This window comes from Macaca mulatta, chromosome 4 (assembly GCF_049350105.2).
Source record: "Macaca mulatta isolate MMU2019108-1 chromosome 4, T2T-MMU8v2.0, whole genome shotgun sequence".
NCBI classification, from domain to species: domain Eukaryota; kingdom Metazoa; phylum Chordata; class Mammalia; order Primates; family Cercopithecidae; genus Macaca; species Macaca mulatta.
The window spans coordinates 110,972,687-110,999,187 of record NC_133409.1 but is presented as its reverse complement, the minus strand read 5'-3'; positions in this window follow the sequence as shown (position 1 = coordinate 110,999,187).

Below are 26,501 nucleotides of genomic sequence, written 5' to 3'. Positions count from 1 at the left end.
TGTTCTATGTCTTTTCCATTATAGGTATACAAAGAACTACTCGGGGAAATTACTTAATCCAGATTGTAACCAAAGTCATACAATTGCAACATCATTTAAATTAATTACTGGACTAAACAGTTTTGGAAACTAACATGTATCTGTTCCATTTTTCCTTTGATAACTTTTGATAACCTAGGTATTTACAAAAAGAATAATGAGACAGTAATTACCTTTAACCTACTAAAAGCAGTACCTTTGGAGAAATGTAAAAGGAAAAACTTCAAGTGTTCCTTTTATTAATGATATTTCTTCGCCAGCACAGATACCAACATACTCTGGCAGCTTCTGCAATCTATATTGTGCTAGAATTTTCATTCCATGACATTATTGTGCACTTTCTTATGTGTTGTTACATGATTGTTCTCATCTGTGTATTTAATCTGTCAAATTATATTACTGTTTCTTTAGAATGAACATGGTTTTTCTTACTTTTGCACATCCCCTTACTGTCTGATTGCTTGAGATCATCTTCATGAAATAGTTCTTAAATAGATATTTCAATGGTTTAATTGTTTAAAGATATGAAAAAACATTCACCTACTTTTATAATTTTACTACTAAGAATAAAATATATATTGGCAGAAAAATCAAATTACATTAATTTGGATAGCTGCCCTGATGAAATTGAATGATTATTTGACTATCAACATGTGATTTGACTATTAACAATATGCATGCCCTTGTATCTGCTTTATGCTATTTTAAATACACTGCATGTACAGGCTGAGTGCTATGGCGAGCCCTGTGGATTCCCCCTTCAGGACTGTGGCACTCATTTCTCCAGATGCTGGTAGTGTTTCCTGCTGACGGTGTGCACTTAAGGCCCTCTCGTGAAATTACCTTAGACCATGAGGAACTGCCTCACTGAAGACTATCTCTCCCTCCACAGAAGCAAGCATTTTTACTCTTGCCTCAAATGGGGAAAGGTGAGAAGGGCCACCCTGCTTTCAAGAGCTCCATGGGATCAGCTAAGTCCTGTATTGCATTTGCATCACAGTTCAACTTTTTCCTCTGCAAAAGCCTGCCTCCCTCACTCTCATCAGGAGTGTTTCCAAGGCATTACACAATAAAACCCTTGCATGCAAACCCCAAATCTGTGTCTGCTTCCTGGGAATGCAACCTGTGACAATCTTTCCTATCTTATGATCCAGAATAAAATATCATATGGGAAAGACAAATAATTTGTCTACAGGCAAACTCTGCACCCGAAATATCTGCATCTGGTATTCTGTGTTTCCTAAGTGAAAAAGAACAGCAGCTAGGATGTTTTAATCATTTTATTTCCCTTGTGGTTGCTCAGTCGGGGCACTCCCTCGTCAGGTATTAAAACTATGTAACTTCATTAAACACGACTTTAGAAACTCCTTACCCACATAGTATGTGCCAAAACAAATGTACTGCTATCCATCAAGTAGACCTAATGAATATCTGATGAGACATTTGATGCACTATTACATGATGAAAAAGAAAAACAAATCTATAGAAAAAGAATGTGTAATACTTCCTTTTACTTTATGTACAGCATAACCCAGAATATGAGATGAAAATAAAATCACATATTTATTTTTTCCCGCTAATTTCTCAAACTCCAAAATTGCCCTTGGTAGTAGAAGGCGCACTCTCTCAATTCTGAGGCTGGGAAGGGATTTAAAAAGAAATTAAACTGCATCTTTAACACTTTATTCCTTTAAACAAGCCTGAGGTAAATAGGATAATTTTGAGAAGATGTGTATGTGTTCTTATATTGCCTTTAGAGCTTTTCTGTATTTATGAAAATTTTTATAAAAATGGGTGAATCGCCCGATAGTCAGTGGAATAAATACAATCTTGATTCATTGGGCACACAATAACGTATGAAGGAGACAGTTTTGTTTATCATAAGTTGATTTATTTGGAAGTCAGCTCAGCCTAAATTCCTCTTAGACACCCACTGAGTATTGTCTGCCCGGCAGTGTGCACTGCCAAGGTATCATTATTGTGTCACACCCAAGTGGCCATGGCCTCCCTCTGACCATCTGCAGAGGTACCTCTTCTTATACCTCTACACTGTGACTTTATGCAGGGTTCACTTGCAGTTTGAAAGGGCTCCTGCTCACAGTAAGTTCTAGATTTTGTATGCATTTACCCTCCTTACTCTCTCTTTTCTTCCTCTTTCTTCATCCTGCTTTCAGTAGTCAATTTGTGTGTCAAGATCAAGGTTTTCCTGTTTATATCTACTCAACCATTCAGCAAATTTAGAAGTTCAAATGTCCTAACAAATGAAAAGAAATGTTAACCAGTCTTTATAAAGAGCAACCATCAACACTATGTGTAAAACACAGAGGCATTGCTTTCTTTGTCCAGAACTCAGAGGTCTAATAGTATTTATATTTATCTGGAATTTATCCTACACTCAAAAATTGAGCCAAAAAAGCTTCCCGAAAGACCAGAATTATTGAGTCCACATAATCAACCACATACTCAATTTACATAGAGGAATATCCCTCAGGCCCGAACTCAGAAACATCTTGCCTTATTTTAGATATAATTTTTCTGAGGCCTGTAATCTTGGTTTCATGTTCTCTAAATATATATTAAATTGGATTAGTCAAGAAGGAAATGATAATAATAATAACAATAGCTAGATATAGGAGAAGAGGCTAAAGCTTTCTGAAAATCAACAACAGGGATTTTAAAAGAATAACAATATGGGGCCACAATATAGAGTGTTTGTTTGTTTGTCTGTCTGTTTGTTTGTTTGTTTTGAGATGGAGTTTCACTCTTGTTGCCCAGGCTGGAGTGCAATGGCACTATCTTGGCTCACTGCAACCTCTGCCTCCCAGGTTCAAGCTATTCTCCTGCCTCAGTTTTCCAAGTAGCTAGGATTACAGGCATGTGTCACCATGTCCAGTAAATTTTATCTTTTTAGTATAGATGGGGTTTCTTCATGTTGATCAGGCTGGTCTCAAACTCCCGACCTCAAGTGATCCACCCGCCTTGGCCTCCCAAAGTGCTGGGATTACAGGCATGAGCCACAGTGCCCAGCCAACACATGTTTTTTTTTAAACTGTAATAGAATCTAAAGAGCTTTCTGTATTGCTGCACATTATAATAGTGTTAAAAACAAGAATATAAGTACTGTTATAATGGTAATTAATAAATTAAAGAAATCTAAACTACATATTAGAAAGTTTTCTATTCAGCCAAAATGACAAAATTAAAATAAATACTTAAAGCTGTCTAAGAAACTTAGTTACAGAGCAATTATTTTAATTGAAGTCTAAACATGTCACTCTGTTTTCAATACTTTTCCATCATTTTCAGTTTTCATAATCATGGTCTCCAACTGGTGATGCATACTCTTCAGAGGGAAAAGACAATCCTTTACAGTATAAGAAACAAATGTTAAAACATTTACATTTATGGCACCATACTTTTTATCTTTAAAAAGAAATGCATTGAGCTGTATTGATGCTAAATATATAGTTAGGCCCCGGTACTTTGCCTCAACTCCACTGATATGTGGTCACACAGGAAATAAGAAGAATTCAGAGGTAAGAGATGAGGTGCCTCAGTGAAAAGTTTGATGGTGACACTCCCACTCTATGTATCAGCAAGTGCATTTATTAATTATATTAGTTCATTTTCACACTGCTATAAAGATAATTTATCAAAGGAAGAGGTTTAACTGACTCACAGTTCCACATGGCTAAGGAGGCCTCTGAAAACTTACAACCATGGCAAAAGGCAAAGGGAAAGCAAGGACCTTATTCATATGGAAACAGGGAAGAGGAGAGAGTTAAGTAGGAAGAGGCCCTTATAAAACCATCTGATCCCATGAGAACTCACTCACTATCACAAGAACAGCCTGGGGGAAACTGCCCCCATGATCCAGTCACCTCCCACCAGGTGTCTGCCTCAACACACGGGGATTATAGGGATTACAACTTGACATGAGATTTGAGTGAGGACACAGAGCCAAACCATATCATTAATTATATCACTTAGTCTTTACTAGACAAAATTTCAGAAAATGAATGAGTGGTTAAAAATATTCATCCCAAAACATCACTGACTGAAGATAATACTAAGATAATAAGCAGCGGGTGCGGTTCCAAGATGGCCAAATAGGAACAGCTCCAGTCTACAGCTCCCAGTGTGAGCGACTCCGAAGACTGGTGATTTCTGCATTTCCAACTGAGGTACTGAGTTCATCTCACTGGGGATTATCAGATAGTGGGTGCAGGAGAGTGGGTGCAGCCCACCATGCATGAGCCGAAGGAGGGCGAGGCATCGCCTCACCCGGGAAGCACAAGGGGTCAGGGAATTCCCTTTCCTAGCCAAGGGAAGCTGTGACAGACGGTAACTGGAAAATTGGGTCACTTCCACCCTAATACTGTGCTTTTCCAACGGTCTTAGCAAACGTCACACCAGGAGATTATATCCTGCGCCTGACTCAGAGGGTCCCACGCCCAAGGAGATTTGCTCACTGGTAGCATAGCAGTCTGTGAATGGAACTGCAAGGCGGCAGTGAGGTTGGAGGAGGGGTGCCCACCACTGCTGAGACTTGAGTAGGTAAACAAAGCTGCCAGGAAGTTCCAACTGGGTGGAGCCCACCGCAGCTCAAGGAGGCCTGCCTGCCTCTGTGGACTCCACCTCTGGGGACAGGGCATAGCCAAACAAAAGGCAGCAGAAACCTCTGCAGACTTAAATGTCCCTGTCTGACAGCTCTGAAGAGAGTAATGGTTCTCCCAGCATGGAGTTTGAGATCTGAGAATGGACAGACTGCCTCCTCAAGTGGGTTCCTGACCCCCAAGTAGCTTAACTGGGAGGCACCCTCGAGTAGGGGCAGACTGACACCTCACACGACCGGGTAACCCTCTGAGACGAAGCTTCCAAAGGAATGATCAGGCAGCAACATTTGCTGTTCAGCAGACTCTGCCACTGATACCCAGGCAACAGGATCTGGAGTGGCCCTCTGGCAAACTCCAACATACCTGCAGCTGAGGGTCCTGACTGTTAGAAGGAAAACTAACAAACAGAAAGGACATCCACACCAAAACCACATCTGTACGTCACCATCATTAAAGAACAAAGGTAGATAAAACCACAAAGATGGGGAAAAAACAGAGCAGAATATCTGAAAATTCTAAAAATCAGAGCACCTCTCCCCCTCCAAAGGAATGCAGCTCCTCACCAGCAATGGAACAAAGCTGAACAGAGAATGACTTTGACAAGTTGAGAGAAAAAGGCTTCAGAAAATCAAACTTCTCCAAGCTAAAGGAGGAAGATTAAACCCATTGCAAAGAAGCTAAAAACCTTGAAAAAAGATTAGATGAATGGATAAATAGAATAACCAGTGTAGAGATGTCCTTAAATGACCTGATGTAGCTGAAAACTGTGGCATGCGAACTACATGACAAATCCACAAGCTTCAGTAGCTGATTTGATCAACTGGAAGAAAGGGTATCAGTGATTGAAGATCAAATGAATGAAATGAAGTGAGAAGAGAAGCTTAGAGAAAAAAGAGTAAAAAGAAACAAACAAAGTCTCCAAGAAATATGAAACTATGTGAAAAGACCAAATCTACATCTGATTGGTGTACCTAGTGACGGGGAGAATGGAACCAAGTTGGAAAACACTCTGCAGGATCTTATCCAGAACCTCCCAACCTAGCAAGGCAGACCAACATTCAAATTCAGGTAATACAGAGAATGCCACAAAGACACTCCTCAAGAAGAGCAACCCCAAGACACATACTTGTCATATTCACCAAAGTTGAAATGAAGGAAAATATGTTAAGGGTAGCCAGAGAGAAAGGTCGAGTTACCCACGAAGGGAAGCCCATCAGACTAATAGCAGAAACTCTACAAGCCAGAAGAGAGTGGGAACCAATATTCAACATTTGTAAAGAAAAGAATTTTCAACCCAGATTTTCATATCCAGCCAAACTAAGCGTCATAAGTGAAGGGAAAAAAAATCCTTTACAGAGAAGCAAATGCTGAGAGACTTTGTCAACACCAGGCCTGCCCTACAAGAGTTCCTGAAGGAAGCACTAAACATGGAAAGAAATAACCGGTACCAGCCACTGCAAAAACATGCCACATTGTAAAGACCATTGATGTTAGGAATGCATCCAGGAGCTACTGTTTTTGAAAAGATCAACAAAAGTGATAGATGGTTAGCAAGACTAATAAAGAAGAAAAGAGGGAAGAATCAAATAGACACAATAAAAAATGATAAAGGGGATATCACCACTGATTCCACAGAAATACAAACTACCATCAGAGAATACTATAAACACCTCTATGCAAATAAAATAGAAAATCTAGAAGAAATGGGTAAATTTCTGGACACATACACCCTCCCAAGACTAAACCAGGAAGAAGTGAATCCCTGAATAGACCAATAACAGGTTCTGAAATTGAGGCAATAATTAACAGCCTACCAACAAAAAACAGTACAGGACCAGATGGTACAGCCAAATTCTACCACAGATACAAGGAGGAGGTAGTACCATTCCTTCTGAAATGATTCCAATCAATAGAAAAATAGGAAATCCTCCCTAACTCATTTTATGAGACCAATATCATCCTGATACCAAAGCCTGGCAGAGACACAACAAAAAAAGAGAATTTTAGACCAATATCCCTTATGAACATCGATGCAAAAATCCTCAGTAAAATACTGGCAAAACCAATCCAGCAGCACATCAAAAAGTTTATCCACCATGATCAAGTGGGCTTCATCCCTGGGATGCAAGGCTGGTTCAACATATGCAAATCAATAAACGTAAGCTAGCATATAAATAGAACCAAAGACAAAAAACACATAATTATGTCAATAGATGCAGAAAAAGCATTTGAGAAAACTCAACAGCCCTTCATGCCAAAAACATTCAATAAATTAGGTATTCATGGGACGTACCTCAAAATAATAAGAGCTGTCTATGACAAACCCACAGCCAATATTATACTGAATGGGCAAAAACTGTAAAAATTCCCTTTGAAAACTGGCACAAGACAGGGATGCCCTCTCTCACCACTCCTATTCAACATAGTATTGGAAGTTCTGGACAGGGCAATCAGGCAGGAGAAAGAAATAAAGGGTATTCAATTAGGAAAAGAGGAAGTCAAGTGGTCCCTGTTTGCAGATGACATGATTGTATATTTAGAAAACCCTATCATCTGAGCCCAGAATCTCCTTAAGCTGATAAGCAACTTCAGCAAAGTCTCAGGATACAAAATCAGTGTGCAAATATCACAAGCATTCTTATAAACCAGCAACAGACAAACAGAGAGCCAAATCATGAGTGAACTCCCATTCACAATTGCTTCAAAGAGAATAAAATACCTAGGAATCCAACTTACAAGGGATGTGAAGGACCTCTTCATGGAGAACTACAAACCACCGTTCAATGAAATAAAAGAGGACACAAACAAATGGAAGAATATTCCATGCTCATGGATAGGAAGAATCAATGTTGTGAAAATGGCCATATTGCCAAGGTAATTTATAGATTCAATGCCATCCCCATGAAGTTACCAATGACTTTCTTCACATAATTGGAAAAAACTACTTAAAGTTCATATGGAACCAAAAAAGAGCCCGCATTGCCAAGACAATCCTAAGCCAAAAGAACAAAGCTGGAGGCATCATGCTACCTGACTTCAAACTATACTACAAGGCTAAAGTAACCAAAACAGCATGGTACTGGTACCAAAACAGAGATATAGACCAATGGAACAGAACAGAGTCCTCAGAAATAATACCACACATCTACAGCCATCTGATCTTTGATAAACCTGACAAAAACAAAAAATGGGGAAAGGAAAGGATTCCCTATTTAATAAATGGTACTGGGTAAACTGGCTAGCCATAAGTAGAAAGCTGAAACTGGATCCCTTCCTTACACTTTTTACAAAAATTAAATCAAGATGGATTAGAGACTTAAATGTTAGACCTAAAACCATAAAAACCCTAGAAGAAAACCTAGGCAATACCATTCAGTGCATAGGCATGGGCAAGAACTTTATGTCTAAAACACCAAAAGCAACGGCAAGGAAAGCCAAAATTGACAAAGGGATCTAATTAAACTAAAGAGCTTTTGCACAGCAAAAGAAACTACCATCAGAGTGAACAGGCAACCTACAGAATGGGAGAAAATTTTTGCAATCTACTCATCTGACAAAGGGATAATATCCAGAACCTACAAAGAACTCAAACAAATTTACAAGAAAAAAACATACAACCCCATCAAAAAGTGGGTGAAGGATATGAACAGACACTTCACAAAAGAAGACATTTATGCAGCCAACAGACACATGAAAAAATGCTCATCATCACTGGCCATCAGAGAAATGCCAATCAAAACCACAATAAGGTACCATCTCACACCAGTTAGATTGGTGATCATTAAAAAGTCAAGAAACAACAGGTGCTGGAGAGGATGTGGATAAATAGGAACACTTTTACACTGTTGGTGGGACTGTAAACTAGTTCAACCATTGTGGAAGACAGTGTGGCGATTCCTCAAGGATCTAGAGCTAGAAATACCATTTTACTCAGCCATCCCATTACTGGGTATATACCCAAAGGATTATAAATCAAGCTGCTATAAAGACACATACACACGTATGTTTATTGCAGCACTATTTACAATAGCAAAGACTTGGAACTAACCCAAACGTCCATCAATGATAGACTAGATTAAGAAAATGTGGCACATATACACCATGGAATACTATGCAACCATAAAAAGGGATGACTTCATGTCCTTTGTAGGGACATGGATGCAGCTGGAAACCATCATTCTTAGCAAACTATCACGAGGACAAAAAACCAAACACTGCATGTTCTCACTCATAGGTGGGAATTCAACAATGAGAACATTTGGACACAGGGTGGGGAACATCACACACTGTGGCCTGTCCTGGGGTGGGGGGAGTGGGGAAGAATAGCATTAGGAGATGTACCTAATGTAAATGACAAGTTAATGGGTGTAGCACACCAGTATGGCTCATGTACACATATGTAACAAACCTGCTTGTTGTGCACATGTACCCTGGAACTTAAAGTATCATTAAAAAAAAAAAAAAAGAATAAAGAGCCTTGGCACAAAAAAAAAGAATATAAGCACAAAGAGCAAGTTTAAACTTGTAGAACTGAAACATCTTCTTCCCTTAACACCCAGTGCCATCTCAAGGTAAAGAAAAGGATGATCTAGAAAGATTTGATAAGACGCTAGGCAAAAATGTTCAACATTATTAAGAAGACTACCAGAAATATTAATTTATATCTGCTTTCATGAGGGATGAACCTCAAAGTATATATTGAACTTTGCATATCAGCTAATAACAATATAAACCCATCCAATTAGAAGAACCCTTAAAACTACATTTTTTTTTCACCTTTAGAACATCCCCTTGGAATTTGTTTTTATTTGGGTTTAATAAGGTATATCATTCACTCAATAGTGACTTATTAAGACTCCCATGTCCAGGTACTGTTATTGACAATAGAAAGATATCATTAAATACAATAGGTTTTTGTTTTAAAAAATTAATACTCTAATGAAGTTTACATACAATTATATAAATAAGTAAACACACATATGTCAAACGAATGCTCTTTTAAAATTTATTTTATTTTACTCATTGTGTGTTTTGATACCACTGGTATACATGCAAATCTCCAAGGTTCTTACATGCTGTGCAAGTCATTCCTCCCTACATATGTGACTTTGATTCTTGTTCAGTATAGTTTCAAACTTCTCTTCCCTGTAAACATGACATATTTGCAATTCTTCAAATATCTTATTATAACACTGTTTTTCTCAGTGCTTCGTGAGCCTCTCTTCCCTCTGACTGGAATATTTCTTCTTGTCTTTATTTCCCTTACCTTTTTGTTTCTCACATGTCTTTTCTCATTGTTCAGTCCCCCACCTCTCTGCAACCTCATGCAGTTGTTCCCCAGAATGTACCCATTCTACTCCTATGCCTTCCATCACTGTGCCCCATATTCATTATTGAATTTACCACAATGTTCTGGCATCATTTGTCGATATAACTCTGATCTCCTTCAGGGAGAGATCCATCTTATTTTCTCCAGTACTAGCACTATGTCTAGCAGATTGTAAGGCCTATAAACATTTTAATGGTATTGTATTAAACTAGTCTCCAAATGGTTTTCAGATAACTAAAGTTTTACTCTTTGTGTTTCATAAAATAAATTTAATCAAGGGATTAGCCTTGCTGGTTTTCCAAGAGAATGTGTGCCTGGTCAACTAGCAATTAATAGAAGTATTTGTACTACATGCTATCTTTATTTTAATATGTCTGAACCCATTAACCTGGATCTTGGTTGGCAAGATTTGGTCCACCAACAAAATGGTTATAATTTTGTGAGTTAGACTAGTATGATAATATTGTATAAAACAGGATTGCTAGAGGTTGCATGTAATATTTTTACTTCCAGTTAACAAGATGAACTAGAGTCAACACGTTTCCAGTGGCATTGTACTTTCTTATTAATTTTATTGAAAGCCACTTAGAAAGAGATGCATGCTTTACAGCTATGAATACTGATGATGCATGTAGAATTGCAGGAACTCAAATTACATAGTCCACAGAACACCAAATAAATTTCAAGATGTGGATAAAGTACATAACTAATGTAGCATCATAAAAATTTTTAATGATGCAATAGAACTAACTCAATATCAGGAAGAGAATAATTGAGTAAGATAGTTCAGGCAAGATGATCTCATAGAATATGTAATCTTGCCCTCATTTCAACTATTATAAGAACTAAATGGGACCAAAGTTGTTTGGAATTTCTACAGATGCCAGTCTCTTTAGTTGCTCATTAATCACCAAATAGCAAACAATACATGAACTTCTTAGCTGTTTTTAATTTAACAGATGCAATCAAATTACTATAAACATAGTTGCTTATCATATCCATCCAAATTTCTGGAAAATATTAAAATTTATTGTCAAAGTAATGAGAACAAAAGAAGCTGTGCCCTGGCATGTGTTCCATTGGGAAGATCCTGTTGCTTTTTGCGTACTTTTCAGTGCAATCATGGTTGCAGCTGAACCTTATTACTATTTTCTCTCACAATCTTTCTCTTGTTTTCTTTTGAGAATGGCATTAAATGATAAAAATTACAAATTGATACCAAATGATAAAAATTACAAATTCGTTCATCACCACATTTTTCATGGTTCACCCATAATTTTTTCTTCCTTGATGAACAGATCATTGGAGTCTTGCCTTTGTAATTGGGACAACCTGCCTGCAGAGACGATCTATTCTCTCTGCTGAGAGCTGAACACTCATTAGGACACACAGGCTACAGAGAGGAGCTACCCTCTGCTGGTTTCCTCCGAGCTGTTCGATGGCTCAATAAAGCTCCTCTTCATCTTACTCACCCTCCACTTGTCTGCATATGTCATTCTTCCTGTGTGCAGGACAAGAACTCAGGACCCACCGAATGGTGGGGCTAAAAAAGCTGTAATACAAACAGAGCTGAAACACGCCCCTTGCTTGCTACCTTTCAGGTGACAAGAGGGAGATAAGAGAGAAGGAGATAAGAGCTGGGGCCCTTCAGGGGGCCCAGACCTGGGAGCTCCCCAAGCCAGGGCTGTGACTCCTCATTTGGGGCCCCGCAGTTCCTGGAGTCTCCAAGCTCTCAGGCACCACCACATTCCCTGGTGGCAGCCATGAAAGCTGCTTGCAGTGCGACTGGGCCAGCTGCAGCCTCACAGGGAACTGGCACCTGTGTTGGCATGTGGAGCTGCCCACCCCGCTGCAGCAGCCAGGGTGCCTGTGTGCCGTGGCCAGACTACAGTTTTGCTCACTCACACACCTCTTGCCGCTCTGCTCCAGTCTCTTCAGAGACGTGGAATCCAGGCCGACAGTGCAAGCCCAGTGCAGCCTGGTAGGCCAAGTGGGCCCAGCAGGCCCGAGCAAAACTCAGGAAAAGGCGCCACCAGCCACAGAGGTTTCTGGCTAGAAAAGCAACACCCCCAAGGATCCCATAACAATTTGACCAAAAAACCTAAAGTTCCGTTTTGATAACGCACTTAAGTTTGTGCGAAAAACTTACCTGTAGCAAAGAATATATCAGTTAGAATATACTTTCTTGCCACAGGATTCCTGAACCCGTTAATGTATATGACAACATAAGGCAATATTTCCTTCGTTTCTAAACGTGTGCTCCTGTGTATGCCAAAGATAAAAGTGAGGTGCCAATAATTTTTCTTTCTTTGATTATTTCGTAGCCTTACTGTTTCTTCACTTTGTCACACGCTATTATTTGTTCGACCCCATCTGTGAAGAAATTACTTGCTTCCCCCAATGCTACTATCACTGATAGGAAAACCTGGAAATAAAACCATTTATTCTGCTACAGAACTTCTCAGAATTTGTACCACCCGTGATGACAGGGCTAATCTTCACCCAAGACAGTGAGGATTTCTGGAAAAATTCTCTGGGTAAATTCAAGTATGCTATAAACTCAGTGACGTATTTGCTTTGTAGAATTTAATCCACCATTTCAAGTCTTTCTCATTTTTATCAATAATATGAGCAAAATATACACAACAATTAAAATGTGAAAAATATAAGGGTCAAACGGTCTTAATAAAAATTTAATGTCTGATTTCCTGCAACATAATTGCTTTATGTTTAATGTAACTTTTCTACAGCCTTTAACCTGCGCTAACTTGATATTATAACCACAAAGAAAGATATGCTCAAATTTTGTCTCTCTCACATATTAGCTGTTTGCCTTAGACAGGTCACAACTTCTCTAAGCCTCACTTCCCTCACCAGTAAGGGGAGTGTAATACAACATTTGGCCTTCCTATTGTAAAGGCGTTAGTGCAAAAATAAAACAAATCATTAATTTAATGACAATTAGTACATAATTGAGTGCTATATAAATGTTTTTATTACTAGCATGTTGAGTGTGAGTTTTTCATTTTGCACTGACTTAATGAGTGCATTTATGATAGTGTAAGTGCTGAATTATATATATGATGATACTTCCAATATCAAGATTGTAAATGCCAATAAGCAGAAGCAGCAGAAGCAGAGCCCTTAACATCACAGATTTTACACTCAAAAATATAATAAATACCATCTTTTGAACTAGTTTTCAGCAATTCATATTTAGAATTCCCCAGGAGTTAGTTTGAATTTTAAGATAAATGGACAGGCAATTATATTTCTCATGTTGGGCTAGTTACATTCATTTGATTTTTGAGTTTTTGTAAAGTTTTGGAGACCCCTAAATATATTTAGCTGACAAATATTTCCCCATTTTGTAGGTGAGCAAACCAAAAAATAGAGAGGCTGAGTGACTACCACGCGATGGAACACTATGAGGAGTGATGTGTATTTGATGCCCAGCCTCTCACCCCGCCTCACAGTCCAGTGGACCCAACTCCAGTGGAGTCACCTTTCCAGCTGCAACACAGACTCCTCCTGAGTCTTAACCAAAGTGCCCTCTCTGACTTAAATTGCAAACACATGTGTTTCGTGTTTGTAGCTGGATGCCAGTTCATATACTACTGGAACATTTTGTCTACTGTTATATAATTAAACTGGAAGAAACACTTGGTAGGATGTGAAATAGCAATATGACCCAAAGATCATTAAAATGTCAAAAATCCTTTAATGATAGTGTATATTTGATTAACCACACAAAAATATTGTCTGGATTTTATTTATATTAAAATTAATATTTGGAAAAGAATATCTGCAAAATAAGATTATTTTGCCTTGTTTTCTTTTTGCTTATCTGCAGCATACCAATACCTAACAAGGTTATACTGAAGCTTGTGTTGTCTAATAAGGACAGTGCTAAGTCATAGAACAAAAGAGATCATCCTCATTGTGGATATATTGCTAAAATCATCAAGATGTTGGCTGAAAACCTATTTATTTATATATTCATTTTGTTTTAGGCAGAATAATTTAAACTATAATTTGTCACATTGAATAGCAATAACACTTCTGTTCAGAGTCAGAAGAGTTTAAATGGAATGGGATTCCCTGGAAATTTTTTCTTCCTTTAATTTAAAAGAATGTCAGAATGTTCTGTTTTATTCCGTTGAGACATAAAGAGGAAAACTGAGTTAACAAAGGAAAATCCATGAGTCTTTTCTCTTAAACATTCCTATTAACTTTTTAATTCAGCTACACTCAGAATCTTTATGATAGGAAAGAATTTTTTCATAATTGTTATGATTACATTCATTCTGACAAACAGAAGTCAATATTTAAACTTGTCCTAAGACAAACACTAAACATGCCAAAAACCAGTAGATTCAAGATGTACTGTCATTCAATTCCCTTGGTGAACTACCCTAAAGCTTGAGTTTGCTGATTTTCACATGTACTCTTTTCTGCAAAATTCACTAGCTCATGCCAGTGGAGATTTAATACCACATGCCTGTGCTTAGTTGAGAATTCCAATTTGAAGTCTCCTTGGCAAAATACAGCTGTTTATTTCAGGATTTTTTTCTCCTTGCTTTTCCAAAATTTCTTAAATCCAGTGTAAGAAAAGACAAGTTTACTTAATATTTTAAAAGTCTGGGTGTACAGTGATATGAAATTCTTATTGAATTTGAGTTTCTTACACAGATTATGAACCACCCAGATAATCAACAAAAAGTGGTCAATTATTTAAATGAACTTAAATATGTCAGTTAGTGTGTTTCTTTATCATCCTGTAGGATACCATGTAAAAGGCATAAAATATGAAACATGTATTCTTGGCCATGGATCTTTCCCTAGGTAGACAATGATGCTATAACAGAGAAAGTCACTATAAAGAAAAATTCTACAACTGATGACACCAGTGACATTCCTCTTGGGTTGCAACTAGAATTGGCTCTTTCACTGAAGAAGAAAGAAAAGAAGAAAGAAAGAAAGAAAGAAAGAAAGAAAGAAAGAAAGAAAGAAAGAAAGAAAGAAAGAAAGAAAGAAAGAAAGAAAGAAAGAAAGAAGAAGGAAAGAAGGAAAGAAGGAAAGAAGGAAAGAAGGAAAGAAGGGAAGGAAGGAAGGAAGGAAGGAAGGAGAGAGAGAGAGAGAGAGGAAGGAAGGAAGGAGAGAGAGAGGGAGGGAGGGAAGAAGGAAGGAAGGAAGGAAGGAATGAGAGAGAGAGGAAGGAAGGAAGGAGAGAGAGAGGGAGGGAGGGAGGGAGGAAGGAAGGAAGGAAGGAAGGAAGGAAGGAAGGAAGGAAGGAAGGAAGGAAGGAAGGAAGGAAGGGAGAGAAGGAAGGAAGGAAGGAAGGAAGGAAGGAAGGAAGGAAGGAAGGAAGGAAGGAAATTAAAAAGTCATGAAGTCAATGTCAAATAGGAGAAAAATGCCATAGCTCAGGAAGAGTCAAGATTTCTAGCAGACAGTTTAGTAAATCAAATCAATTTAAAAAAAGCTGCCAGGGGAGTAATAATTAAGGTGCTTACAAGGAGTAAATGATGGCACAGTAATGGACACCCTACTTACAGGATAGAGTATAAAATATTTTATGGATTTGTTTCTCCAATGCTTTCTTGGTTTTTTTTTTGTTTTTTTTTTTTTGGACAAGAAAAATATTTCTAATTGAATATGGGAATTTGGGAGGATGAGACTTTGTGTTTAATTAAATTTGCACAGTTTATAATAAATGCAATTGTTCCATCATGATTTCTGTACAGAGATGTAGAAATATATCATCCTGAGGAGAGTTAGAATATAGACACTGATATGGTTTGGATCTATATCTCCGCCAAATTTCATGTAAAATTGTAATCCCCAGTGTTGGTCCTGTTGGGAAGTAATTGGATCATGGGAGCAGAGTTTTCATGAATGGTTCAGCACTCTCCCCTTAGTACTGCATAGTTATAGAGTTCTTATGAGATCTGGTCATTTGAAAGTGTGTGGCACTTTCTCGCTCTCCCTCTCTTCCTCCTGCTCCAGCCATGTAAAATGTGCCTGGTTTCCCTTAGTCTTCTGCAATGATTCGAAGTTTCCTGAGGTCTCCCCAGGAGCAGAAGCCACTAAGCTTCCTGTACAGCCTGCAGAACCATGAGTCAATTAAACCTCTTTTCTTTATAAATTACCCAGTCTCAGGTACTTTTTTATAAAACAGTGTGAGAACAGACTAATACAGACACACAGACCAAATGAAGTGAAAGAACTGGGGCCCTTATATAAAATGTATTCTTGGGGTGCATGTCCCCTTCTCTAGCTAGGATAGTAAACATGATCCCAAACTATTAATTGAAAAGTGATAAACTCAAGCTTTCCACTCTTTATTGAGAAACCTGAAGACAAATTTATCCCCAATTCCATTGTATCAATACTCAGAAACAGTAGCAGGGAGATACGACAGATGATTGGAGTTAGGCAAAGCCAATGAAAAATCTAGTTACATTTTTTTATTTATTAAAATATCTCTGAAATTAACAAACAAATAAAAAGCTTATTGATATCAGTATATTGTGAACGTTTGCTCAGTCAGACTTATAGGAAGTCTGGCCACTGTTTCCCAAAGTGGGAACTGGGTCCTAAGGCTTAGGATCAAAAAATATTATTAACTAAATGGCCTGTCTATCCTAATTAACTCCCAAGTCAGGATGTTTACCAGAGCAAACCCTTTTTGTCTGAAGCAGACACCCCTCTAAGTGTCCACAAAGACAGCATCTTCAGGTGGCTACTTAATGATCAACCAAATCTTTAGCCCAGGGTGAGGATTAAGAGCCCTCAAAGAGCTGAAGAACTATTAGCAGTGGTGAAGTTCCAATTTTATTTTGGATTATAGCAGTTACAGCGGCTATGGAGAAGGAAGAGCAGATTGCTCAGAGGTGTTGAAAATGGTGAGAGCAAGGACCTCACTTGAAACCACATATGACAGTAGAGTTATGGAAGCAAATTTGGTGTGACTTGTTAGGACAGTGGTACCTCTACAAGCTGCCTTGACTTGGCTCTTCAATATAACAATAGAAGCGACATCAAGGACCAATCTGAGGGTTTCAGGAATGCAAGCGGTACAACTTCAGGAAGCAGTTGGTGCAAATCACTTTGAAAAGTATGGGAACAATGGAGGCTGTGTGGGTACTTTGTCAAAATGAATCAGTCATACAAGGGAGAAAGGATCTGTGACTTTTATCCTACTGAGGGTTAGAGCAGACATACTTTGAGCTGCATGTAGCATGCATAAGATTTGAAATATACTGACTCTCTATTTCTACTTGACAATACCAATATTTCTGAGTGGATGCTCTCTTCTGATGCTTCACATCACATAGTATATGTCAGTCCATATACCACATGATATTGTGCCAGGCTTGATAGTAGTCAGAATTATTTTCTTATCTTCACCCTGTGTTTTTTATATTATTGTTAACTGAGTCATACTTTCATAACCTCAATCTTCCCAAATAATACGAGAACATATCAGAATACCTTTCTCCTATGCATGTAGGAGAAATTAACCTAGGATAATATTGCCTCATTTATTATTTCTTCAAACAACTTTGGATTTATAGATTTAAATTCATTTTAACCATTTTTTGAGAATGAACTATGTTGATACTGGAAGAGGCAATCTAGGCAACAGTGCAATGTTCAACCTATCCAACTGATCCTCTTCAAGTTTAAGAATAAGATATTTACACAAATAATTATAGTATAGAACCAAATGTGTATTGGTTTCAATTAGGAGAATATGTTATTGTCCCTTCCTCATGTGACAACTTACTTTAACTTTCCCCTAGTGCTTTTTAAAAATATATTTATAATGTATACTTTGGCAGTTAATATTTATGTATTCTTGAAGCAATCTAGGTTTTTATTGATTTAAAGGAAAATGTTTGTCTATACTTTCCAATAGTCTGACATTCAAAGCACTGAATTTTTTTCTACTGGGAAAAAAAAAAAACAGTAAAATTTTTCACAATACCTTGTCATTACTACTCAGTTTTACAAAAACTGACTCCTTTGTCTTTAATAATTAAAAGTGGAAAGTGAAATGTTTATAGCGGATAACTACTAAGATGGCTTTAATTTTATTTTTGCTATGTAAGCTTGTTTTCTGATGACTTCATTTTAATTCAGACACCACGACCTTCCCCAATTCTGGAAAAAATTTTCTTTATTATTGCTTCCTCTTAGAATTATAGTTTATTACGATATGTTTCCATCTGGAAATAAATTACCCAGTCATGCTCATGTGCCACACCGAGTCAATCCGGGGTGTCTCCAATGTCTCTGCCAAACACAAGGATAGTCCAAGCCAAAAGATGTTGGCTTTCCTATCGGGTTAATGAGGACAGTATTTAAATTCTATGGCATGGTTTTAAGTCAACATTTAAGGCAAAAGGCCTTCATTTATTCTGTCCTTAATAAGATAGTCAAATATAAATGTGGATTAAAACTGAGAGCTGTTTCTTGAAGTGGATAATTTCTGTCTAATTTTCTCCCTTTTCCTGATGAAAATGTCTTTGAGTATTATTTATTTTTCGTTTTATGTTGTGAATTTTCTTTTCTATCTTTAAATCAAATTTTAAAAGTCTCTTGACAAACAAAATAACCGAAGTCTCACCATGCCTCAACAAACACATCTACCAGAGGACCCAGTGAGTTTAAGAAGATAGGCGCCTGTATAGTCCCAGGTACTCAGGAGGCTGAGGCAGAAGAATGGCGTGAGATAGGGAGAAAATTTTAGACCACACGCACACACAAATTCTATTATCAACAATGTCAGTGATCACAATTCTTGTTACCTATGCAATCACTGCTTGGTTGTAAACTTTATACCTTATTAAGGAAGTTCACTACCATTGAAGATCTAAGTAAAAGTAGAAATGATAGCTACAATTCTACTTACAACTCAAGCTTATGCAAACCTTGGAATAAAATGCTCTGTGGGCTTCTGTTATGTATATTTAAAAATTATTAGTACTTATCTTAGTACTTGTGATATATAGAGAGAAGTATGTATTACATACAAAGAATCATTCCCTGTCTATAGCTTCTCATTAACGAGATTTGGGTGAGGCAGGGACTCCATGTTCAACAAGTTTCCCAAGTAATGCTTATAAAGAAGTAAGCAAGAAGTAAGTTTGAGAATGACTATCTAGAGATGAAATTCAAGGTTTTGTAGCACCTTCACAGAGGATGAATTTTTCAGGGACAAGAGACATATCACTTAATCTGAACTGGTATTAAGGCAACCCTAAGTAGAGCCAGGAAGAAACAGAAATTCACTAAATTGTAAATTCTTGTTTCCCGGTAGAAAATTCTGAAGAGCATATTTAACACTGAGCATGAAATATCTCAGTACCAGAACAGATAAAAAGATGAACAGAAGACTCAAATAGATGCAATGCAAAACGTTGAGAAAATTTAAAACCTGCGTTAAGACTAAAGAAGGAACTGAGACAAATTGTGACAGAGTTTTAGCACTACAAATTTAATGAGAAAGCTTTCTCAAGGATCTAAGTGTTATTGACAAGGCAGAAGAGTAAGGGAAAAAAGACAGTAGAATGTCATTCTAAATGCTGAAATCTTGCCAGGCTATGGCATATATCCCAAGCCAAATTCATGGTACCAATTTTCTTTACTAAACTCACTGCAATAAAAATCATCTCAAGTACTGATAATCATGAAGACACTTATTCTGTATGAAGGGCAGTTATGAGAGGACTCAAATCCACATTTTTCTTTCTAAATGGAGACATAGAAAATAACATCCCAGATTGTAAGATATACTTATTTTCTAACTGGGAAGAAGTAAGAAATTGAGCCTAGTTGACTGGAAATTGGGTGGGAAGGGATCATAAGGTCAAGTCATGGCTGCTGCTTGGGTAATTAGTAATAAAGAATATTTAAGGAAAAAGATGCAGGATGACAGTAAGCTTACCAGCAATCCAGGGAACCATGAGGGGTAGAGGAAACCCCACATATACTGAGCCCTAACTTGGGACCTTGTTCTCTTGACCTTGCAGCAGTTCATCTGAGTCATTTAGGGATAAAATTATTTAATACTCAAAACCAGTTATAGAAAGACCTTAGGTATTTTCTTCATACTTCCATTTCTTCCATAACTTTTCTTAGATCTGTAGAATCTACCTCAGTAATCAACTACATAAGGCTTAGTTTAATCTGAAAGACATGAATTTGTCTCCTCAGATGCTGCGCATAAGCTGGATGAAATCTGTATTTTAAAAATCTGTGAAATTTTACTTCTAACAAGGAAATGATATTTCTGGCAATGAATTCAACTCACTCACTCAACCCCAACCTCCTTCATAAGCAATGCCTAATCATCAAGTGGATTTATTTATTTTGCCACTTAAAAATTTAACATCTACCAAGGATCTGCTTTCAGTTTTTTAAAGGCACTGTGTCTTTTATCTTTGAGCATTTTCCAGCCATTTAAATAAATAGAAATATAGAGTGGTTTCATCACTCAAGCAGGACACTTATGCATGTCTTGTAGTATTAGTCATAATACATGTATGCTTACCCTAAGAGACCCTCAAACACTTTGGAAGTAACAACTCTATATGACTTTCTAGATTTAAATATTTATATCCATATAATCCCTGAGATATGTCATTATAGACACTGTGTACATATAAGCCACCTTGTGCACCACATGCAGTGTATTTTTTGTCCTTTCCCTTTCCTGCTATGGACACTCAGAATAGCTCATAACCAGAAGATATTTTGGCAGTGGCTGGTTGTGGTGTTTAAAAATCATGTTCATAAAGATTTTGACACTCTTCCCATCAATCTATAGAAATGGTAGGAGTGATGCTCTGTGAGGTCAGATAATAAAACATGATATGTCTTCTGCCTGGCTCTCTTGGGACACTCACTTACAGGAAAGCCAGCTACTATGTAAGCAGTCAAACAGCCCTGAACCTGCCATGTTGTGAAGAATCCCAAATTAGCATATGCAAGAGACCCTATGATAAGAGAGAGAGATGGTTGGTGAGCTTCCAGCTGATACCATGCACTATTCCAGCTCCACTCACCTTCTCATCTGACTGCAATAATTTGATGAACTTCAATCCAAAACCACATAGTTAAACTCAGTCTAATTTCTTGACTCACAGACACTGAGAAATAATAAACTGATTTTCATGTAAGTCACAAAGTTTTTGAGTAATTTATTTTACACCATTAGGTAACTGAAACATTCAGACAAACTTGCACTTTTTATTACCTCTAGCTATATAAGACACTTTGGCTCTCTTTGCCTTTAGGCCTTGGTGGTGGAAGCCACTGGAAGTGATGTCCTTAGATAAAGTCGTTAAAGACCAAGGAATTGAGAAAATAATCAAAGTGATGCTGAAGGCTGACAATGCCTTTCGCTAAACTTCTTTATGTCCAGAATTTTTACAGAGTCCATTGATATCTCTTCAATAGAATTATGGAGACAAGCCAAAATTAAGCTTTCTGCCTACCATAGACAAAGTGTATGGATTTACAACTGTGACAGAATAAGAACCAGTTGAACTGCTTCAATTCACTCAGGCTTTTGATAGGCTTGGATTCAGATTCTGGCTCAACTATTTATTAGTTATTTAACCATGAACAGAGTGTTTTCTAAGGAGGGAATTTTATTCAGCTTCTCAGAATGAAGTTTCAAGAATCAGGAGCAAATGCCCAAACAGGAGTTTGAGGACAGAGTGGTAAGTATGGTGGGTATAGGTTGGTGGCTTGGTTGGAGGGTTTTATGGCAGTTAGAGTAAAGGGTGGAGGGAAGCTAATGGGTATTTCACATAATCAGATAAACAGCAGTTAACAGCCTAATTGTGCACTTAGTTTCTTGAATTATTACTCAAATTTGTGTATCACTATCATTTATATTAAAAATCTTTAGTAAATATTTACATGGGTAATTTTAAGTTTATTTAAGTTAGGGTATGTTGTGAAAGCTTTCCACACCTGGGAAATCTAGTTAGTTTGTTTCTAATAACATAAACCTGGTTGCAAAGAGTTATTTGTGTACTGAATCATCAAATAATTGTTAATTAATTGTATAACCAGTGTTCGTAAAAGTTTAGCATCAGCACCACCTGCAGTATTTGTTCAAAACAGAGATGCCTGGTCGCCAATGCAGGTGTACCAGATCTGAGTCTCTATAAAGGAAGTCAAGAGATCTGCCTTTTCAGTAGCTCTCTAGATGGTTGTATTAGTCCATTCTTATGCTGCCATAAAGACCTGCTTGAGATTGGATAATTTATAAAGGAAAAAGGTTTAATTGATTCACAGTTCTGCAGGGCTGGTGAGGCCTCAGGAAAGTTACAGTCTTGGCAGAAGGGAAGCACATCCTTCTTTACATGGCGGCAGGAAGGGGAAGTGCTGAGCAAAAGAGGGAAAAGCCCTTTATAAAACCATCAGATTTCGTGATAACTCACTCACTATCATGAGAGCAGCATGGGGGTAACTGCCCCATGATTCAATTACCGCCCAACAGCTCCCTCCCATGCATGTGGGGATTATGGGAACTATAAATCAGTATGAGATTTGGGCAGGGACACAGCCAAACCATATCAGTGGTCATGAGAAATCCTGCTGGAAAATGGTTAGGGAGGCCAAGGTCCTTCATAAAAGGATTCCCAGATGTCCCAGAAACAGGATTTCTCATCTCTGTTTCACTATAGGCCTTTACTGCTACTTGTTATTTTATATTTGTGTCTCCACAACATCTTCCCTTTTTTGGAATTTTTATTTCTTCTTAAATTTCCAACTACTCTTCTTTCTTACCTCCCATTCTTATTAGAAGGCTTTCCTCCTACCTAATGTAGAAGGTAGAAGTTATTGAATTAAATTGTCTTTGTATTCCCATCTTAATGCATTCTTAGTCTGGCTGAGAACTGAGTGTCTGTTTTCTTTATGTGATTCTACTGCTACATGTCTGAGAGTGAAATTGCTCCGGTTTTTATTTTTCTCTACTGTAAACTATGAGAATCTACCATGGATCTCATAACCAAAGCTAGAGTGTGTGTTTTAAACTTTTAGACCTATATAGTATATATTTTTTATCCTACATCACTCTACATAAATAAAAAGAAAATAGAAATAAAATTAGTTGATTCAAGTACTTAGAACATTCTGAACACTTCTAGAATAAAATTCATTGATTTCGGTAGTTTTCCACAAAATAATTCTTCTCAATTTCATCATGATCATTGGTCACACAGCTTTTCTTAAAAGACTTCACCATTGTCTCCAGGATAATATTTCAAGGTGATGGCACTTTTTGTATAAATTTTCATGTTGGCCCTTTCTTGATCTTTCCATAAATGTCAGTTAAACAACTATGTCATGTCCACCTCCTGGCTGATAATAACTGTAAAACAACATTCATTGAAAGATACATTTTGACATCAGAAATGTTAAAATATGAAAAAATGTGCATCTTTCAATCTATTAAATTTTGGTAGTGTTTAGTAAATAGTCTTATCATTGTATCAATGATGATGGTGATTATGATGATGATGAAGATGATGAATACTACTTGGGAAATGTATCCTTGTACTTGATGAAGTGTGTGTTTATGTATTTGGGAATGAACACCTGATAGCTGTATTCATGGAGGTGCATCTAAAAAAATAGATGTATACAAAATGAGCAAGAAAGGTAACGGTCTGAGGTGTGACCTAATAAAAATTTTCGTTTCATATCTTCTGATAGCAACCAATTTTTCAGAATATTAATCATGTCACTAAAGTTTACTATTCTGATACCACACAAGTTAAACATTTCATTGTCAGTGCTAACACTAAAATTAGGAGCTTATTATCACTGTTTCTCAGTTGCTTGTGGCATAATTTTTGTGGGCAATATTCTTCATGGAATAAAAACCTATCTTCCAGTCCAGAATTCCCATATTTTAGGGTTCCCTTATTTTTGATATGTTTTACATACTACATTTTCGTTCTTTTTCTTTATACTCACCACATTGAAAAATTAGCATTTCTACTACAAAAATAAAACAGACTGAAACAGAGTGTCCAGACCATTCAAGATGAAAGCCATTTAGACCTATTCACATTTCACCAACTGGTTAGCATTCCTGTACAAATATTCTGTATTTATTTTGAAGTTTGTTCAATTAATATTATTGTTCTTCTATTTCCTACAAATGATGTACTTGTGCCATTCCAGCTGAATCATGCATTTTCCAGATGGCAAAACATTCTGAAGAAAGTATTGCAGTGATAGGTCTGGCTAGCAGACTCACCAACTCTTCCTTGTGCAGCTCCACTGGGAATAAATTAGTTTAGGCATGGACTCCAGGAATGCAGTCAAGATCAAATTTCTCCTTTATTTCTGCAGAAACAACAGCTCTGGAGAGAAAGAGCGCACTACACAAACTCTGAGTCTCAACGACTTTTCACTGGAAATTTTCTTTATTTTTTTTTTATTATACTTTAAGTTCTAGGGTACATGAGCACAACGTGCAGGTTTGTTACATATGTATACTTGTGCCACGTTGGTGTGCTGCACCCATTAACTCATCATTTACATTAGGTATGTCTCCTAATGCTATCCCTCCCCTCCCTTCCCCACAATAGGACCCAGTGTGTGATGATCCCCTTCCTGTGTCCAAGTGATGTCATTGTTCAGTTCCCACCTATGAGTGAGAACATGTGGTGTTTGGTCTTTTGCCCTTGCCAATAGTTTGCTGAGAATGATGGTTTCCAGCTGCATCCATGTCCCTACAAAGGACACAAGCTCATTTGTTTTTATGGCTGCATAGTATTCCATGGTGTATATGTGGCACATTTTCTTAATCCAGTCTGTCACTGATGGACATTTAGGTTGATTCCAAGTCTTTGCTATTGTGAATAGTGCTGCAATAAACATACATGTGCATGTGTCTTTATAGCAGCATGACTTATAATCCTTTGGGTATATCCCCAGTAGTGGGATGGCTGGGTCAAATGGTATTTCTAGTTCAGATCCCTGAGGAATCAACACACTGTTTTCCACAATGGTTGAACTAGTTTACAGTCCCACCAACAGTGTAAAAGTGTTCCTATTTCTCCACATCCTCTCCAGCACCTGTTGTTTCCTGATTTTTTAATGATTGCCATTCTAACTGGTATGAGATGTTATCTCATTGTGGTTTTGATTTGCATTTCTCTGATGGCCAGTGATGATGAGCATTTTTTCATGTGTTTGTCGGCTGCATAAATATCTTCTTCTGAGAAGTGTCTGTTCATATCCTTTGCCTACTTTTTGTTGGGGCTGTTTGTTATTTTCTTGTAAATTTGATTGAGTTCTTTATAGGTTTTGGATATTAGCCCCTTGTCAGATGAGTAGATTGCAAAAATTTTCTCCCATTCTGTAGGTTGCCTGTTCACTCTGATGGTAGTTTCTTTTTCTGTGCAGAAGCTCTTTAGTTTAATTAGATCCCTTTGTCAATTTTGGCTTTTGTTGCTGTTGTTTTTGGTGTTTTAGACATGAAGTCCTTGCCCATGCCTATTTGCTGAATGGTATTACCTAGGTTTTCTTCTAGGATTTTTATGGTATTAGGTCTAACATTTAAGTCTCTAATCCATCTTGAATTAATTTTCATATAAGGAGTAAGGAAAAGATCCAGTTTCAGCTTTCTACTTATGGTTAGCCAGTTTTTCCAGCACTATTTATTAAATAGAGAATCCTTTCCCCATTTTTTGTTTTTGTCAGGTTTGTCAAAGATCAGATGGCTGTAGATGTGTGGTATTATTTCTGAGGGCTCTGTTCTGTTCCATTGGTCTATATCTCTGTTTTGGTACCAGTACCATGCTTTTTTGGTTACCATAACCTTGTAGTATAGTTTGAAGTCAGATAGGGTGATGTCTCCAGCTTCGTTCCTTTGGCTTAGGATTGTCTTGGCAATGCAGGGTCTTTTTTGGTTCCATATGAACTTTAAAGCAGTTTTTTCCAATTCTCTGAAGAAAGTCATTGGTAACTTAATGGGGATGGCATTGAATCTATAAACTATCTTGGGCAGTATGACCATTTTCACGATATTGATTCTTCCTATCCATGAGCATGGTATGTTCTTCCATTTGTTTGTGTCCTCTTTTATTTCACTGAGCAGTGGTTTGTAGTTCTCCTTAAAGAGGTCCTTTACATCCCTTGTAAGTTGGATTCTTAGGTATTTTATTTTCTTTGAAACTATTGTGAATGGAAGTTCATTCATGGTTGGCTCTCTGTTTGTCTGTTACTGGTGTATAAGAGTGCTTGTGATTTTTGCACATTGATTTTGTATCCTGAGACTTTGCTGAAGTTGTTTATCAGCTTAAGGAGATTTTGGGCTGAGAAAATGGGGTTTGCTAAATATACAATCATGTCATCTGCAAACAGGGACCACTTGACTTCTTCTTTTCCTGACTGAATACCCTTTATTTCTTTCTCTTGCCTGATTGCCCTAGCCAGAACTTCCAATACTATGTTGAATAGGAGTGGTGAGAAAG